Below are 17,984 nucleotides of genomic sequence, written 5' to 3'. Positions count from 1 at the left end.
CTTTGAACAGATTCATGGTGCCAAGGGAACAAAAATTGGAGTTCATTGCCTGCCTAGGACAGGTAAGTGGCAAACATCTGGGGCTTTATTTGATTACCTCTAGATAGAAGGAAAGTCATAATGATTGGAAGATGGCATGAGGGAACTTCTTGGCAATGACAGAATTTTATTTATTGACCTAGTTACAGCGTGCGTTTACTTTGTAATAGTTGGTTGAGATTCACCCTTGTGACTTGTGCACTTTGAGTAGATGAGTTAAACAAAACTGTAAATGAACTGGATGTGATCTGAACAAAATATACAGAGAGCAACATGAGGAAACATGATGGATAAAATGAAAGACAGATTTAAAGACACTATGGCGAGAAAGTCCAGTAACAGTTACAAAAGGAAAGAATTGAGAAAATGAAGGAGGCACTATATTCAAAGAGATAATGGCTGGGAAAATAATAAAAGAAAAGCCGAAAACCTCTCTAAAGTGCTGAAAAAAATAGTCATCAAACTAGAATTCTAAACTATGCCAATTTACCCATCAAAATAAGAGTGAAATAAAGACATTTGCACTAATTCAATCATTCACACAGTTTGCCATTGTTCAACAATTCTTTTTGAGCACTTACACTGTCTAGGCATAGGTAACTCCTATTAATGAAAGCAAATAAAGTTCCCACTCTCACAATTCTAGAGGTCAGAGCCTGAAATGGAGCTCATGGGATTAAAATAAGGGTGTCAGCAGTGCTGATTTCTTTTGGAGTCTCCAGGTGGAGTCTGTTCCTTGACTCTTCCAGCTTTTAGACTTAGTATTCATTGATGTGTGTGGCCACATCACTACATGCTCTGCTTACTTCAGTCATCAATTGTTTTCTCTCCGACTCTGACTTCCCCTGCATCCCTTTTATAAGGATCCCTGTGATTACATTGAGACCACTCAGATAATAGGATAATTGAGAATAATCTTCCCATCTCAATATCTTTAACTTAATCACACCTGCAAATTTTATTTTGTCATATAAGGTAACATTCACAGGTTCTGAGTATTAGGATATAGACATCTCTGTGGGAAGATTATTCAACCTGCCTCAATATGTATGCATTTCTGTTGGATTTTACCTTGGGGTATAAGATGTTTGTTATGTTCAACATTAGTTAATAATACCAAATAATGTTTCCAAATCGTTGTATTTACTTATATTTCCACCAGCAGTGTTTCACATACTCATCAATACTTGTTTCTGACAGTCTTTTAAATTTTAGCCATTCTGATAGATTTGATGCTGGACAAATATAGATTATAATAGTTTTACTACTAATAACCTTTTGCAGGAAAAACTACTAACAAGTCCATCTAATTTTTTTACAATGAAAAAATGGAACCAAGAAAGAAAGAAATAGTAGATGAAAGATAAAACTCAGAGGAAAATAGATGTTAAACATTGGATAAATTTATAATGAATTTGGGGAGTAAAAAAATAATGGAATAAAGTTTAAAAATTATTTAAGTGGAAAGGTTAAAGTTTTCCAAGATTCTTACATTGTTTAAGAGGAGAGTAGATAAAGCCTAATGAAAAAATAAGAGGAAGAAACTAACTTTGCCAGGACTGAAGAAGAAGGAAAGGGTATTTCAGAAAGGTAAAACATTCTTTGCAAATGTTCAGAGCCCTGAAAGAATCTGGCACATTTCTAGAAAGGCAACAATGTGGCATGTGGCTGAACGCCAGCCTTCATGAAGGGTGCTGAGAAGATTAGGCTGCAATCGGGAGACCAATTTGGGGATAGATTGGGTTGGGCTATTTCAGGAGATTTTTCAGAGCCCTACACTTCATTTATTTGACCACTAAAGAGTCATTAACATTTTAAAAACACACAAAACATTTTAAATGATTTTAAAAGCACAACTGGCATCACTTGAATTACATTCAATATAATTATGGTTTTAATTTAAATATCTTATAAAATGTAAACTGGAATCCACAAAACAGTTAAATAGCAATTGTAATAATCCATGTATAAAGTGGCAATTTAATATTTCACTTCAAGGTACTGTGCTATGTATATCTGTCGGTATAAAAATTAATGACATTGGCCGGGCACGATGGCTCACATCTGTAATCCCAGCACTTTGGGAGGCTGAGGTGGGCAGCTTACCTGAGGTCGGAAGTTCAAGAGCAGCCTGATCAACATGGAGAAACCCCGTCTCTACTAAAAATACAAAATTAGCCAGGTGTGGTGGCACACGCCTGTAATCCCAGCCACTCAGGAGGCAGAGGCAGGAGAATCACTTGAATCTGGGAGGTGGAGGTTGCAGTGAGCTGAGATCTCGCCATTGCACCCCAGCCTGGGCAACAAGAGAGAACGCCATCTAAAAACAAAACAAACAAAAAAACTAATGACATTGTACCTAAACCCAAGTAACCTGTAAGTCAAGTTGTTGGTGGTTGCAAAGAGAAGGGAAAGGAAGTGAAGGATGTCAGATACTAGAGGAAAAGAACCTTTGGGATTCAAGAAGTGCTAGGAGATTCCCCTGGTGGTTGGTTCTCCTGCATACCTAGCCCCTACCCAACACACACACACACACACACACAAACACACACACACACGATGTCAGTTTCCATTATTTGGCTCGTATGTTATTGAACAAATATCTTCAGGAAAAAAAGAGTGTGGATTTAGAACATGATTTCATGTTGCCTGTTGAGAGTATTTCCCTCTCTCTCTCATTTTCTCTCTCTCTCTCTCTCTCTCTAAAGACAAGATCTCACTCTGTCACCCAGGCTGAAGTGCAGTGGGCTGATCATGGCTCACTATAGCCTTGAACCCTTGGGCTCAAGCAATCCTCCCACCTCAGTCACCTGTAGCTACGACTACAGGGACATGTTACCATATCCATATCCAGCTAGGTTTTTGGGTTTTTGTTTTGTTTTGTTTTGTTTTTTGTAGAGATGGGGGTCTCACTATGTTGCCCAGGCTTGTCTTGAACTCCTGCCCTTAAGCAATTGTCACTCCTTGCTCTCTCAAAGTGCTGGGATTACAGGTCTGAGCCACTGTACCTGGCTTTCCTTTTTTGTTTAAGATGTTAAAGTTTCAAATTTCTGAAATCAATCCCATAAATAATTAGTAATACGTCTAAGACTTCTAAAGATGTTTTTATTTCATGTTGGTTTTTTCTACCAAATTATCCAAAGAAAGCTGTTATAGACAGAAGTAAAATGTGTCAACCCCTATGCCCTTATTATGACTTTTCCTGGTACAGTTACAGACTTGAATCTCAATCCTGCCTCTAGTATTAGAATCATGGGTTCAAATAGAACCACTGAATCTTTTTCCCACTATATTCCTATCTATTGTTACATGTATCATTTGTTTGAAAGATGATTGTCTCATATTGCAAAACAGCACAGATGTGCCTCCTCTTTCTCAGTTATAATGATGAAAATCCCCAGTAAGCAATTATTTTGTGAATGAATTTTATGGAATGCCAATTCATGCTGCAAAACTAATTTATCCTTCTGTTAACAACAAGCATCATCCAAATGTCTCCCCACCTGCCAGAATAAGTACTATGACAAATACAAGATTTTTAAAAAGCAACATGTTTACCAAGTTCTGAAGAAGTATTCAATCATAGCAGTATCACAGATTTTTATGGGGAAAATCCATTAGGGTTTAATATGTTGCAGTATATCACAATCTAGAACATTATACTCTTACAGTATTTCAAAGAAGCAATCTTGTTATAAAGTTGTTTCCATTTCAGAAAAAGCAATTGGAAATTTCTAACTTAACTTATGAAACATTATGCGTATCTTGAGGAGTTCATTATGTCATTATTGGCCCTTTGTTCCCTGATTCATTATTTATAGCTAAATGCTTAAAGATGTAAAAGAAGCTTTACGGTTGGTTGGTATAAATGGTCAAAAGTTTTTTTAAAAAACTCAATGTTTTCTATTATATTCGGGGTTTGGTCTAAACTCTGAGTTTTCTAACAAATACAAAATCAGAAAAGTTCTTCATGCATTATTATGTACAAAATGAATAGTCTGTAATTACTTTACCTACAATATCACCACTACCACCTCCACCAAGATAATCAGTGTGCAAACATCTTTACTTTTCTACCCCATGTCTGAAAGGAAGAAATTTATTTTCTGATATCCAAGCTCAGTCCATCTGTATTAGTTCTCTGTGGCTGCTGTAACAAATGACCATAAACTTGGTGGCTTAAAACAGCAGAAATTTCTTCTCTCTTTGCCTCTTTCAGCTTCCGGGGGTGCCAAGTGTTCTCTGGCTTGAGGCAACATCATATCACCTTCTCCTCTTCTGTGTGTCTGTCCTCTGTGTGTCTGTCTTACAACTGTCTCTCCTTTCTTATAAAGATACACATGATTGTGTTTAGGACTGACTCAGATAATCCAGGATAAACATTTCCTCTCAGAGCTTTGACTTTATCCCATCCTTTATCATATAAGGTAAAAATCACAAGTTTCGGGAATTTGACATGGATGTCCTTTGGCGCTTTTGCTTTATTTATTTATTTATCTATTTATTTATTTATTGAGACAGGATCTAGCTCTGTCATCCAGGCTAGAGTGCAGTGAGACAATCTTGGCTCACTGCAACCTCTGCAACCTGGGATCAAGCCATCCTCCCACCTCAGCCTCCCAAGTAGCTGGGGCTATAGGCATACAACCCCACGCTCAGCTAATATTTGTATTTTTTGTAGAGACAGGATTCGTCATGTTGCTGAGGCTAGTCTCAAACTCCTGAGCTCAAGCAATCCACCCACCTTGGCCACTGAAAGTACTGCAATTACAGGCGTGAGCCACCATGCCCAGCCTGGTGCTATTTTTTAGCCCACCACACTGATATGGTTTGGATTCATATCCCCACCCAAATCTCGTGTGGAATTACAATCCCCAGTGTTGGAGGTGGGGCCTGGTGGGAGGTGATTGGATCACGGGGCTAGATTTTCCCCTTGCTATTCTCATGATAGTGAGGGAGTTCTCATAAGATCTGATTGTTTAAAAGTCTGTAGCACCTCACACTTCCCTCTCTCTTCCCCCTGCTTCGGCCATGTGAGACATGCCTCCTTCCTCTTCACCTTCTGCCATGCTTGTAAGTTTCCTGAGGCCTCCCAAGCCATGCTTCCTCTACAGCCTGCAGAACTCTGAGCCAATTAAATCTCTTTTCTTAAATTACTCAGTCTCAGGCAGTTCTTTATAGCAATGCAAGAATGTACTAATACAGAATATTGGTACCAGAGAGGTGGGGCATTGCTAAAAAGATACCTGAAAATGGGGAAGCAATTTTGGAACTGGGTAATGGATAGAGGTTGTAACAGTTTGAAGAGCTCAGAAGAAGACAGGAAGATGAGGAAAAGTTTGGAACTTCCTAGAGACCTGTTAAATTGTTGTGACAGTGAAGTCCAGGCTGACGTGGTCTCAGATGGAGATAAGAAACTTATTGGGAACTGGAGTAAAGGTTACTCTTGCTATGCTGTAGCAAAGACTGGTGGCATTGTGCCCCCACTGTAGGGATCTGTGGAACTTTGAACTTGAGAGAGATGATTTAGAGTATCTGGTGGAAGAAATTTCTAAGCCGTAAAGTGTTCAAGAAGTATCCTGGCTGCTTCTAACTGCATATGCTTATATTCATGAGCAAAGAGATGGTCTGAAATTGGAATGTATATTTAAAAGGGAAACAGAGCATAAACATTTTGAAAATTTGTAATATGGCCAAGTGGTAGAAAATAAAAACTCATTTTCAGGGGAGTAATTCAAGCTGGCTGCAGAAATTTGCAAAAGTAAAGACGAGCCTAATGTTAGTAGCCAAGACAATGGGAAAAATGCCTGAAAGGCATTTCAGAGAGCTTCATGGCAGCCCCTCCCATCACAGGCCCAGAGGCCTAGGAATAAATAATGGTTTTGTGGACCAGACCCAGGGCCTTGATGCCCTGAACAACCTTGGGACACTGCTCCCTGTGTTCCAGTCACTCCAGCTCCAATCATGGCTAAAAGGGCCCCAGATATAGATAAGGCCACTGCTTCAGAGGGTGCAAGCTGCAAGCCTTGGTAGCTTCCATGTGGTGCTAAGCCTGTGGGTGCACAGAGGGCAAGAGTTGAGGCTTTGGAGCCTCTGCCTAGATTTCATAGGATGTATGAAAACACCTGGATATCCAGGCAGAAGTCTGCTGCAGGGGTGGAACCCTCATGGAGAATCTCTACTATAGCAGTGTAGAGGAGAATTGCAGAGTTGGAGGCCCCACACAAGAGTCCCCACTGGGCATTGCCTAGTGGAGCTGTGAGAAGAGGGCCACCACCTTCCAGACCCCAGAATGGTATATACACCAACAGCTTATACTATATGCCTGGAAAAACCACAGGCACTCAACACCAGCCTGTAAAAGCAGCTGAGGTGACTGTACCCAGCAAAGAGATAGAGGCAGAGATGTCCAAGACCTTGGGAGTCTACCCCCTGCATCAATGTGGCCTGGGTGTGAGACATGGAGCCAAAGGAGATTATTTTGGAGCTTTAAGAATTAATGACTACCCTTCTGGGTATTGGACTTGCATGGGGTCTGTAGTGCCTTTGTTTTGGGTTGATTTATTACTCTTGGAATGGGTGTATGTACCCAATGCCTGTACTCCTGTTGTATACTGGAAGTAAATAACTCACTTTCAATTTTACAGGATCATAGACAGAAGGGAATGCTTTGTCTCAGATGAGACTTTGGACGGTGGACTTTTGAGTTAATGCTGGAATGAATTAAGACTTGGGGGACTGTTGAGAAGGCAGGATTGTATTTTGTAATGTGAGAAGGACATGGGATTTGGGAGGGGTTGGGGTGGAATAATATGGTTTGGATTTGTGTCCCCACCCAAATCTCATGTTGAATTCTAACCCCAGTATTGGAGGCAGGGCCTAGTGGGAGGTGACTGGATCATGGAAGAAGATTTCCCCCTTTATACTCTTGTGGCATTAAGTAAGTTCTCACGAGATCTGGTTGTTTAAAAGTCTGTAGCACCTCCCACTTCCCTCTTTCTTCCCGCTGCTTCAGCCATGTGAGACATGCCTCCTTCTTCTTCACCTTCTGCTGTGTTGCAAGTTTCCTGAGGCCTCCCAAGACATACTTCCTGTACAGCCTGCAGAACTTTGAGCCAATTAAATCTCTTTTCTTTATAAATTACTCAGTCTCAAGTAGTTTCTTATATCAATGCAAGAATGGACTAATATACACACCACCTATCTATGACTTTACCCCATACTTTTCTGCCCCCCTCTGATATTTTCTTGCTCTGATCCCCACCTCTCCTCTGCCTCCCTTTCCCTTTTCCTTGTATCTTTGATTGTTCACTCTTCAGCTGTTCTTTCCCCTTATCACAGAATCACATGAATTTTCTAGAGCTACCATAACCAAGTACCACAGACTGAGTAGCTTAAACAACAGAAATCTATTTTCTTATGATTCCAGAGCCTAGAATCCAAGATCCAGGTGTTGGCAGGCTTTGCTTTCTTCTGAGGTCTTACTCACTCCTTGGCTTATAGATAGCTTTCTTCTCCCTGTGTTTTCACATGGTTTTCCTTCTGTAGGTGTCTGTGTCTTAAGCACATCTCTTTATAAGCACAACAGGCATATTTGATTAGAGTACCCTAACGACTTCATTTTAACCTACATACTGTTTAAAAACCCTATCTACAAATATAGTCACATTCTGAGGTACAGGGAGTTAGGACTTCAGCATATACATTTGAAAGGACAGAATTCCATCTATAACACATAGCATTCTTCACCATTCTGGAAAAAAAAATCATCTAAAGAGCTACTACTTCAAACTACCAGCTATATCAGGCATTTACTACTCATCAAATGATCTGTGCTCCCTGACATTTCTCAACTCTCTTGCTATAAGGTGAAGCCCTGGGACTAACTTTGGGTTGGTAGTACTACATTTTTAATGGACCAGGAGGGGCTTATACTATGAAAATACCGATGTAAAAAAGAAAGGTAGTTTCACTTTAGAATCACAGTCTGATAATATTGGCAACAAATGGATTATACTTTTGTTTTCACAAAAATTAATTGATATACTATTCTCAGAGGCACTTTATTCTCATGCCTCTTTAACTTTCATTAATGAAGACTATAAGAAACAGCTTTATAAAGTCAATTAGGAAATATACTATAAGAAAATTATTTTGCATATCTCCAAAACTCTTTGCTTCCTCAGAGTGCTCCATTTAAGATTTTTGTCCATGACCTTTTAACTCATATATTTGTTTGGTTAGTTTTTGTTTTTGGTCATTTGTTGTGCCTCAAGCCATGAGTGGGGGTGCATATTTTATAACTACAATATAATGTAACCTCAATGAGATAACAACTGGGGCAATTGTAGTCATCCGTGCACTTCCTATGTCTAGAACAGGTTCTCAGTAAACACATTAGCAAACTTTACAGGACTATATGGCCTGAATATCTGCATTGTTACTTTTTCCTAACCTTGATGTTCTTTTCTTTCTTATATTTTTCTATACCTAATTATTTTATGTGTCCTTGATAGAATAATTACTTCTATTTCAATAAAAATTCTGAAAATATATTTAATAAACATTTAACTAAATGAATTATATGAATTGATATATATAGTGTCTGAAATTTTGTGAATGAGGCAATGCTAGGGAGAGCCCTAGCAAGAGACTTTCTGCATTCATCTTAAATCAAGTCAGCAGTCATCACAGAATGTGTTAAAGCAGCAATTTTCAAAGTGCCAATCAGGAAACTCTGGTGTCCCCAAAATCTTTCAAGGGATCTGTGAGATTAAATATTATTTAGGTGAACAGGCATTTACTATTTTCATTTTCAATAACTATTCTAACATTTTTCCATTTTAATTTAAATATGATCAATATTGATAGATATAGCCATAGGAACAAAAGCCCTTTGGGGGTCTTCAGAAGATTTAAGACCACAAGTTTCTCAAAATCAAAGTGTGAGAACCAATGGGTTAAAAGAAGGAGCTCATGCCTCTATGTTGTACAAAAAGAAATAGTTTCCTTTTCACTATTCCATTGGTTCACTAATCACAGAAAAGACCCATGATGTCACAATGAGGTACCACTGTGAAACTTTAAAACACCACTCTATAAAATGAGAGAAATCTGAGTAATGGCTACCCAAATAAACAATTTATAGATCTAAGGACCCAGTCCCAAAGTACGTTTTCTTTTTTACTTCCATCCTACATCTACCTTAAGTCCAAACCAGAATTATCCACTCTCAGTTATTGGCTCCTGAGAAATTAGGATCTCTCTCTGTCTTACATTCCTGACATACTCCATCAGTGACCCTTATATTTCTGATGCCACTGCCCAGAAGTCTTTTTATTAGGCTATTTTCAGGGTGAGGGTGGCCTTACTCTGGAATGGCAGCTATATTTCTCATCAAGTGCCAACTCTGACATATTAATAACAGCTGTCTGAAACATTGTTTGAGAAGGATTCCAAAGCTGTTTCCTGGCTTAGCAAGACAAACGCCATAATTGATTAGAGGTCTACCCTGGTTACAAGAAGGAAGAGTGTTAGCTTATGTGCTGTGTATTTGCTGACCCTGTGAAATCAATTGGAATTGCAATGGTCAAACAGATGTAGAGCAAGACCATAAATGCCTAGTCCATGCAAAAATTACATAGAAATATAACTACTCTGATGTATAATAATGGGTATCAGCAATAATCGCTTCTTCATAAACAAACTCTATCTGCTTAAAATATAAGCATTAAGTTTTATGATTAAAAAAGCAAATAAATACATAAGAATATAAGAATTGCCTTGAAAGTTTGTAACAACATAGCCTGTATATCTATGTATCTAAGTATCTGAAAACACTTTTAACTTGCACATTAACTAGGATAGATGCCAACTACCCTTGATTTTGCCTCTTTTAGGAACTTGACCAGGCTTTCCTGCAGACACAATATTCTCAGAATGGAATCCAGGCAGGTGAATTTTAGGGATGCCAACTGTGGCTCTTGACAAATTCCAGATGTCACTGCTGTGGCTATAGTGTGGCATCTGCTGAAAGTATTACATTTCTTTACAACATATCATCTTACTGGCATAATTATTAATGCATAAGGAAGAAGATGGGGAGGTGAAAGAGAAGGAGAAAAAGGAGGAGGAAATTGTGAAAGCAGGAGGAGGACAAGGAGAAAGAAGAAAGAAGATGAAGAAAAGAAAAGGTATAAGAGATAAAGAAGGATACAAGTCGATTCTGGAGTAAGAGATCAGGAAGAAGGATACAAGTCACATCTGGAGATTGGAACCACTCTGGGTTTTTCCTTGCTTGACAGGAAGCATAGATATAACTATATATTTCTTTAGAATGTGTTCTTGTGACTATTTGCTCTACAGTGACACACCACTGTTTAGCAGTGATACAAGCTGGCAATATATCCCTTTAAATCACATTCTGTTGATGAAATAGAAGAATTTTCAGCTCCTCTGAGAATGGAACCCAAGCACTGACAAGAACACTCACTTGTTCCTTTGTGAATTTGCCTTTTTGTCATTTTGCCTGAGAGTTATACTGTGAAGAAGTAGACACAAGAAAGCAAGAGATGCCTGGGGCTGATAAATCTGGCTCTAAATATAATATTGTGAAGAGATTGAAAAAAAAAACAGAGCCAGAAAAGACTCATATAGTATTTGCTTTCTTGGGAACAAAAGAATATACTTAATGCTTTAAAATAAACAAATAAATATATTTGCAGCACAATGTTCACAAAAACGTGGCTCTACAATGGAATTCTGATAATATAATCACAAGTAACATTAATGAGAAATAAGTGGGGCAGAAATATATATAAATGGAGAACTTTATAGTTTACAAAGCATTTATATGCATTTGACTTCATTCATCAGACTACAAACATGATGTATAAATGATAAAACAATACAAAGCAGAAATGATGCTAGTTGTTGCTTTACTGCTGCAGGGCAAAGGTCACAGTGAGCAGAACCTTGCTCCCTACACCCCGACAAAACCTAAAAATATCAAAAGGGATGTTTAAACCTTGTTTAAAAGTGAGAAGAAAATGAAATATATAGGAAAGCAGGAAACGTTCTAAAACAAATGATTAAATGGATGGCTTTGTGGGATTTAGGTTAAGAAAATGATGATTATTAGGACTCAGTATGAGTTCCTTTAAGTCTTGAAAAATTATTCCCTGTAAAACTGATAGATTTGAATTCTATAATTCCACAAGCAAGGCAGCATTTTGTGATCTTCCCCTGGGACAAAAAGAGAAATATGGTATTTAAGACAATCAAACTCTAAGTTATATATTAACTCTCTTCTATAAAATAAATACATCACACTGTTAAATGTTCTCTATATCCAAAAACTTTTACATCTAGAATCCTAATGATTCAAAATCACCACCTTATCACAATATGTCCTTGATTTTTTATTAATCAATCTTGTTATTAATTGAGTAAAGATATAATCATATTTATGAAATTTATAGATGATAGGTGATGCAGAAATAACAATGTTGAATATTAGATTTACATTTTGAAATGATCTCAAGTTGTTCAACTAATTGGAATAATTTGTACTTTGCGGTAATCTCAGGGCATAACAAAGACTGCCACACTGCTGACCTCAAAAAGTATTGGTTGAAATAATGAATGAATAAATGAATGAATAGGTCAAAACTAACAAGGTAAAATTTATCAAATAAAACTAATTTTTTCAGCTACAGAATAGACTAAACCTGGTTTGATGGTAATTTAGATAAATGCCAGATAGGTACAGTTCATTACTGGTTCAGTTTAGGCCGAGTCCAATTAACAAGGGTAAAATATCTAACAAAATTAATCTCACTGTCTGTTATCTGTTCCAGTCAGACTACATGTAAAATACAAAATTCCTTCTGGACATTACTTTTTAAAATTGACACTGGCAAACTAGAGTTCAACAACTTTATTCTGATTGGGCAGCCAGCATACTGAGAGGTCTGACAATCTTGTCAGGACATACAATTGAAGAATCTGGGATGCTTAACTTTAAAAAAGAAAACAGGTAGGAGGGACATGCTTCAGATATTTGGAGGGCTGTCATAGGAAAGATATATTACAGTCAATCTGTTTATCACTTAAGGAAACCATATGGGAAACAGACCTTGTTTTAGCAGTACAAGGAAGAAATTTCTAAGAGTTACATCTGCCCAAAAACAGATTCATTTACCTTGCTAAAAAGGGAACACTTCATCACCTTAAGGATCCAAGCAAAAATAAATAATCTGCCAGGGGCTTTGCAAAGCAATTATTCCTGTGTTAGGTAGAACACTAGCATAGATAACTTGAAGAGCCTTTCTGGGTTTAGTATTCTATTTTTCTATGGCCTTGGAGGGTCTTGTTGCCTCCATCTTCAACAGTATTATAACATTTCTTTTCATTAATGTGTCTTGTTCCAATTTAATACCTGATGAGGTCTATCTTTGTTCTAAGCCCCCGTTGTTCTTAGTTGCTAATGAGGTGGTCCTTCTGTGACAGTTAATTTTATGTGTCAGTTTGACTGGGCTAACGGATGCCAAGATACCTGGTAAAACATTATTTCTGGGTATGTCTGTGAAGGTGTTTACAGAAGAGACTAGTATCTGAATTGGTAGACTGAGTAAAAAGATGCACTCACCCATTTGGGTGGGCACTGTACCATCCGTTGAGGGCCTGAATGGAATAAAGAGCAGAGAACAGTGAATTTGCTTTCTACTTGAGCTGGAACAGCCATCTTCTCCTCCTCTCAGACATCAGTACTCCTGGTTCACAGGCCTTCAAACTCCGACTGAATTACACTACCAGCTTCTATGGTTCTCCAGCTTACAGATCCTGGGACTTCTCAGCCTCCATAATCACATGAGCCAGTTACTATAATCTCTCTGTTACTCTGGAGAACCCTGACTGTTCTGTGAAAGGGCCACCATGTATGCAAAGTTCCCCCCAAATGCCAGAGGAGCTGAGAAATCAAAGAATGAGGTAGAAAAATCCAGTTTGTCAGTAATGGAGGTAACTTACAGATGGAAGTGTGGTCTTGGGCAGCAGCAAGACAGATAAATCTTTAAACCTGTTACCTCCCAACCCAGAGCTTATATACTACAGTGAAAGGGTTTAAGTGCTCTCTACGCAAGACAATTAAAGGCAATCCTCCAGAACAGGCAACAATGTTATGTATTTGTCATAGCCCGTAAAATGTGGGATAACATCAAGGTTGACATGTTTTTTTCTCCAGGGACAGTAAATAAAGCAGGAATCAGGAGGCATTCATGGGACTGAGGATACTCAAAAATCATTATAGCAGATTAGCATTTCAGGTGGAGTCACTTTTGTCTCCACACTAATACGGCTTCTTTATGTTCCTACAATCTGACTTCTATTGCAACCATGGCAGGAAAAAAAAGAAACAATCCCCTGTTAAAAGTCACAGCCTGGCTGGGCACGATGGCTCACACCTATAATCCCAGAACTTAAGGAGGCCAAGGTAGGAGGATCACTTGAGGCCCCAGGAGTTTGAAACCCACCTGGGCAACAGAGCAAGATCTCATCTCTATTTTTAAAAATAAATAAATAAATAAATAAATAAAGTAAAAGGCATAACCTTTTTGCTGTAATAGCCAGTGGTCCCGAATTATTTTCCTTCTCCTTGACTCTGTAGAGTTACTGTTAACTATCCTTCCTCTATAATTTTTGCTTCTCTAATTACTTTCCTCTTTTTCAGTGGCCTTTTTCCTCTCCTTCCACTCATGAATCATAGTGTTTTCCCAAGGCACTAATACTTGCTATGTTTAGATTTTCACTACCATTTTTGATTATGGGATTAGAATAATTTTTAAATCCTTTATTACAATAGGATAATGTCAGTGATACAATTAACAGTATGTCTTCGTAATTTCCCTATGTGACAAACAGTGAATACTGATTTGTTTGACAATACCCAATTGTAGTTAGTTTTATTTTCCTAGTTGGCCTGGGGAAAGTATTTCAAAGTTTACAGTTGTATTTTCCTGACAGACAAGGAGAAAATGCTTCAAATTTTATTTTTTTAAGTTTATCGTGGAGGAACTTTACCAGATCACACTTGATAAACTATCAGGGTGGCCATCAATTCAAATTATACATGAGGCAATACTTTATTGCCCTTCATATTTTAAAGTGAGTCTAAGGATAGTGTCACAAATCATGTACAGAGCACAGCTGAAGACACCATCAATCCTCCCCCATCATCTACATATCAAAATTCAACTTAAGTTTGTAGACACAACCACAACTATTAGAATATTTTGTAGAGAATGGAAGTTCTATTTCCCAAGTCTACACAAAGCTTGCTCTTCAAAGGAATCTCTCATCTCTTATTAAATAGCCACTTATTCTTACCATTATTCTAGGCATGCACTGTATTTATTAAAGCTCTGCTTAATATCAGATATTAGCCAACACTGAAATACCCTCCACTCAAATGCTTATTACCCATTCAAAATAACTGAAAGTGTAGTTAGAGTATATGGTTGCCAGGTGGAGATATTTAAGTTATATGATCTCAGAGTCTGAACAAATTGTGCGTCCCATCAATGGTCTAGACCAGAGCTGTACAATAAAACTTTCAGTGAAGATGAAGATGTTTTTCTAAACTATCCCATATGATAGCCATGAGGCACACACGACTACTGAGAATCTGAAATGTGCCTAGTGCAACTGAAGGACCACATTATTAATTGTATTTAATATTAATTAATTTACATTTAAATAGCTTCATACGGCTATTGAGTACATATGGGATGAAACAAGCCTAGTCTCTAGAAAATATAACCATCAATTATTCTCACAGTTTCCTTTCTTAGGAATAAATGTACATGTTAGTAGCATTAACATAGTACTATTGTACCAAAGTATACTGCTGCACCAAAACATTTACACTGACTTACTCATATAAAGGATATTCACAGAATACAACAGGTACCATGTACTGGTTGTCATGCTAAGTGCTGAGGAACTTTCAGGAGTTCCTTTAGGAGCTCAGAATATTGAGAGATGCAGTAAATAAGTTAATAAACTACAATATAAACTACAATTCTTGCTATTAAAGTCATCTAAATAAAGAATTGTGGAAACACAACATATAGAATAACTCTGTAGGAGTTTAAAAGGTTTCCTTGAAGACTTTTAAGCTGGGACACCATGAAGAAATATGTTGCAAAATAATATGCAGGGATGAGGGCTGGGGGGCATGAGGAAGTGGACAGGCATTCCAGTAAAGACATGGGGTCCTGAAAGGGCTTGGGGAGGCTAGGATATAGAAGACTATTCTCTATGTGTTGTGCAGCAGCAGAGATGTTGCCAGAAAGTAGGCTCCAGTGTGATTGTGAGAGTCTTATATCGGAAGCAAGAAGTTTGGCTGCCAAGTGGTCACATACTGCCCTAAACTTCCCCTACTGTTTGAAGTTTTACACTTTTATTGTAAGTACTTACCTTTTTAATCTGCTTCATTAGATTTCTAAATTGTTATGGCCAGACCATATCTTCCTTATCCGCACTGTGCTCCATGGCATCTGATAGAGAATTAATAAATACGTGTTTTAGGAATGAACGTTTCTGCTTGTTTTGAAGTTTGATTCTCTCTGGAACCACACTACCTACCATCTTCCAAACTACCTCTTTGACTTCTGGTGTTTTCCCTCTTGGTCCATAATCAGGCAGCCACTGTCATTTTCTAGCAGTACTTAATGAAATGTTTTATGACTGAGTTACCTGTCTTTTAAATAAAGCTGGGGAATTTAATAGACAAATATGTTTATGGCATTGGATTTGAGCTGCCCACAGTAATGTGCTTAGATGGAAAAGAAATTGAAATAACTCTCCTTTACCAACTCTATCAATATATGATTAAAAGGAGTATTTTTATTTTTATTTTGGTTTTTATTTTTTGTGTCTACATAGTAGGTGTATATATTTACGGAGTACATGAAATATTTTGATACAGGCATACAGCACGTAATTATCACATAAAGGTAAATGTAATATCCATTACCTCAAGCATTTCCTTTGTGTTACAAACAATCCATTTGTACTTTGTTTTTTACAATGTACAACTGAATTATTACTGACTATGCTTCCGGAAAGGTGCCCCGATCCAGACCCCAAGAGAAGGTTTTTGGATTTTGCACAACAAAGAATTGAAAGCAAATCCATAAAGTGAAGCAAGTTTATTAAGAAAGCAAAGGAATGAAAGAATGGCTATTCCATAGGCAGAGCAACGGCTTGAGCTGCTGGCCTAAAGATACCTACAGTTATTTCTTGATTACATGCTAAGCAAGGTGTAGATTATTCACAAGTTTTCCAAGGAAAGGTGTGGGCAATTCCCAGCGCTGAGGGTTCCTCCCCTTTTTAGACCCATATAAGGTAACTTCCAGATGTTGCCATGGCATCTGTACACTGTCATGGCACTGGTGGGAGTGTCTTTTAAGATGCTAATGAGTTATAATTAGCATATAATGAGCAGCAAAGATGACCAGAGGTCACTCTCTTCACTATCTTGGTTTTTGGTGGATACACCAAAATAATAATAATAATAATAATAATAATAATAATAAAAAGGTGGATACCTGTTTTATCAGCAAGGTCTTTATGACCTGTATTTTCTGCCTGCGGACCTCCTATCTCACCCTGTGACTAAGAATGCCTAACCTCCTGGGAATGCAGCCCAGTAGGTTTCAGTCTTATTTTACCCAGCCCCTATTCAAGATGGAGTTGCTCTGGTTCAAACGCCTCTGACAACTACAGTCACCCTGTTGTGCTATCAAATACTTGATATTATTCATTCTTTCTAACTGAAACAATATTTTTTAAATAGTAAAGAGTGAAACATATGAACTCCAAATATCTGAGACAGGTCCCAATCAACTCAGAAAGTTTATTTACATTTTAGGGAGACATGGGACAGCAATTAATACAGGTAAGATAAACATTGGTTTGAGCTGGAAAGGCAGGACGACTCCAAGTGGGGAGGAGGGTTTCAAGTCATAGGTAGGTAAGAGACAGTTGCATTCTCTGATGAGCCTTTCCAAAGGAGGCAATAAGACATGCATTTATCTCAGTGAGCAGAGGGGTGACTTTGAATAGAATGGGAGGCAGGTTTGCCCTAAGCAGTTCCCAGTTTGACTTTTCCCTTTAGCTTAGTGATTTTGGAGTCCCAAGATTTATTTTCCATTCACAGATATAAAAAAGAAAGAGAAAGGTACATCCCAGTCAATATCTACTCAACATGGAAGCAGGATACATGTTCTCTTTGCTTTCCCTGTTTCCTTGATAGCCATGCGCACTTATGTTTATTTTCCTCATTGTTTGATGAAGCTAATCATCGAAATAAATAGGAAAGACTCTAGAACTCCACAGGAAAGCAATTATACAGCCTTTATGACACGCAAATTTATTCACTCTGCAAAAAAAAAGTAATTACTTTCTGTAGTGTCTCCCATGTATCCCCCAAAATGCACATGTCTGGGTGCATGTAAAAATTAACGCGATACCCTATACAAAAAGGAGTTCTCAGAGTTAACAGCTAGAGAAGAGAGGTGCCAATCTTTACCACAGGCTTATCCCTCCACACCCTCCCCCAAAACAAATGGCGGACAGAAGAAAAAAAAATAGTAGTTACTACAACTATTACTCTACGGAAATATTAGGGGTAGTGAAAACAAAGTTCTGATACTAAACTTTACTGAGCCCTGCATCCTGCCCACGACCCTTTAGCCACCCATCTAGCTGCTCGCCACCCATCTAGCTGCGCACCACCCACCTAACCGCCGCAGCCCCATCAACCGGGAGAATCCCCAACGCCGCGACAGGACCCAGGCACTTCGGCTCGCCTCCGTACCTCGGGAGGCGCAAGCGTTTGGTGTGTCTGCGTCGGGGGCGGAGCCTCTTGTCCCTCTGCGCGT

General features: G+C 38.2%; 1 long non-coding RNA gene across 1 annotated transcript; it reads right to left on the bottom strand.

The window, feature by feature from the left end:
• Positions 1-2,316: 2,316 nt before the first annotated feature.
• LOC115896928 lies at positions 2,317-17,917 on the bottom strand. Its single transcript, XR_004056851.1, has 3 exons — positions 17,843-17,917; positions 15,517-15,596; positions 2,317-2,359 (listed from the first exon to the last, which is right to left on the bottom strand). It is a non-coding gene; the product is annotated as an uncharacterized LOC115896928 (long non-coding RNA).
• Positions 17,918-17,984: the final 67 nt, after the last annotated feature.

The sequence above is a fragment of the Rhinopithecus roxellana genome, chromosome 4 (assembly GCF_007565055.1).
Source record: "Rhinopithecus roxellana isolate Shanxi Qingling chromosome 4, ASM756505v1, whole genome shotgun sequence".
Lineage (NCBI taxonomy): Eukaryota > Metazoa > Chordata > Mammalia > Primates > Cercopithecidae > Rhinopithecus > Rhinopithecus roxellana.
Note: the sequence above shows the minus strand (reverse complement) of the source record. Positions and strands in the feature narration are given on the sequence as shown.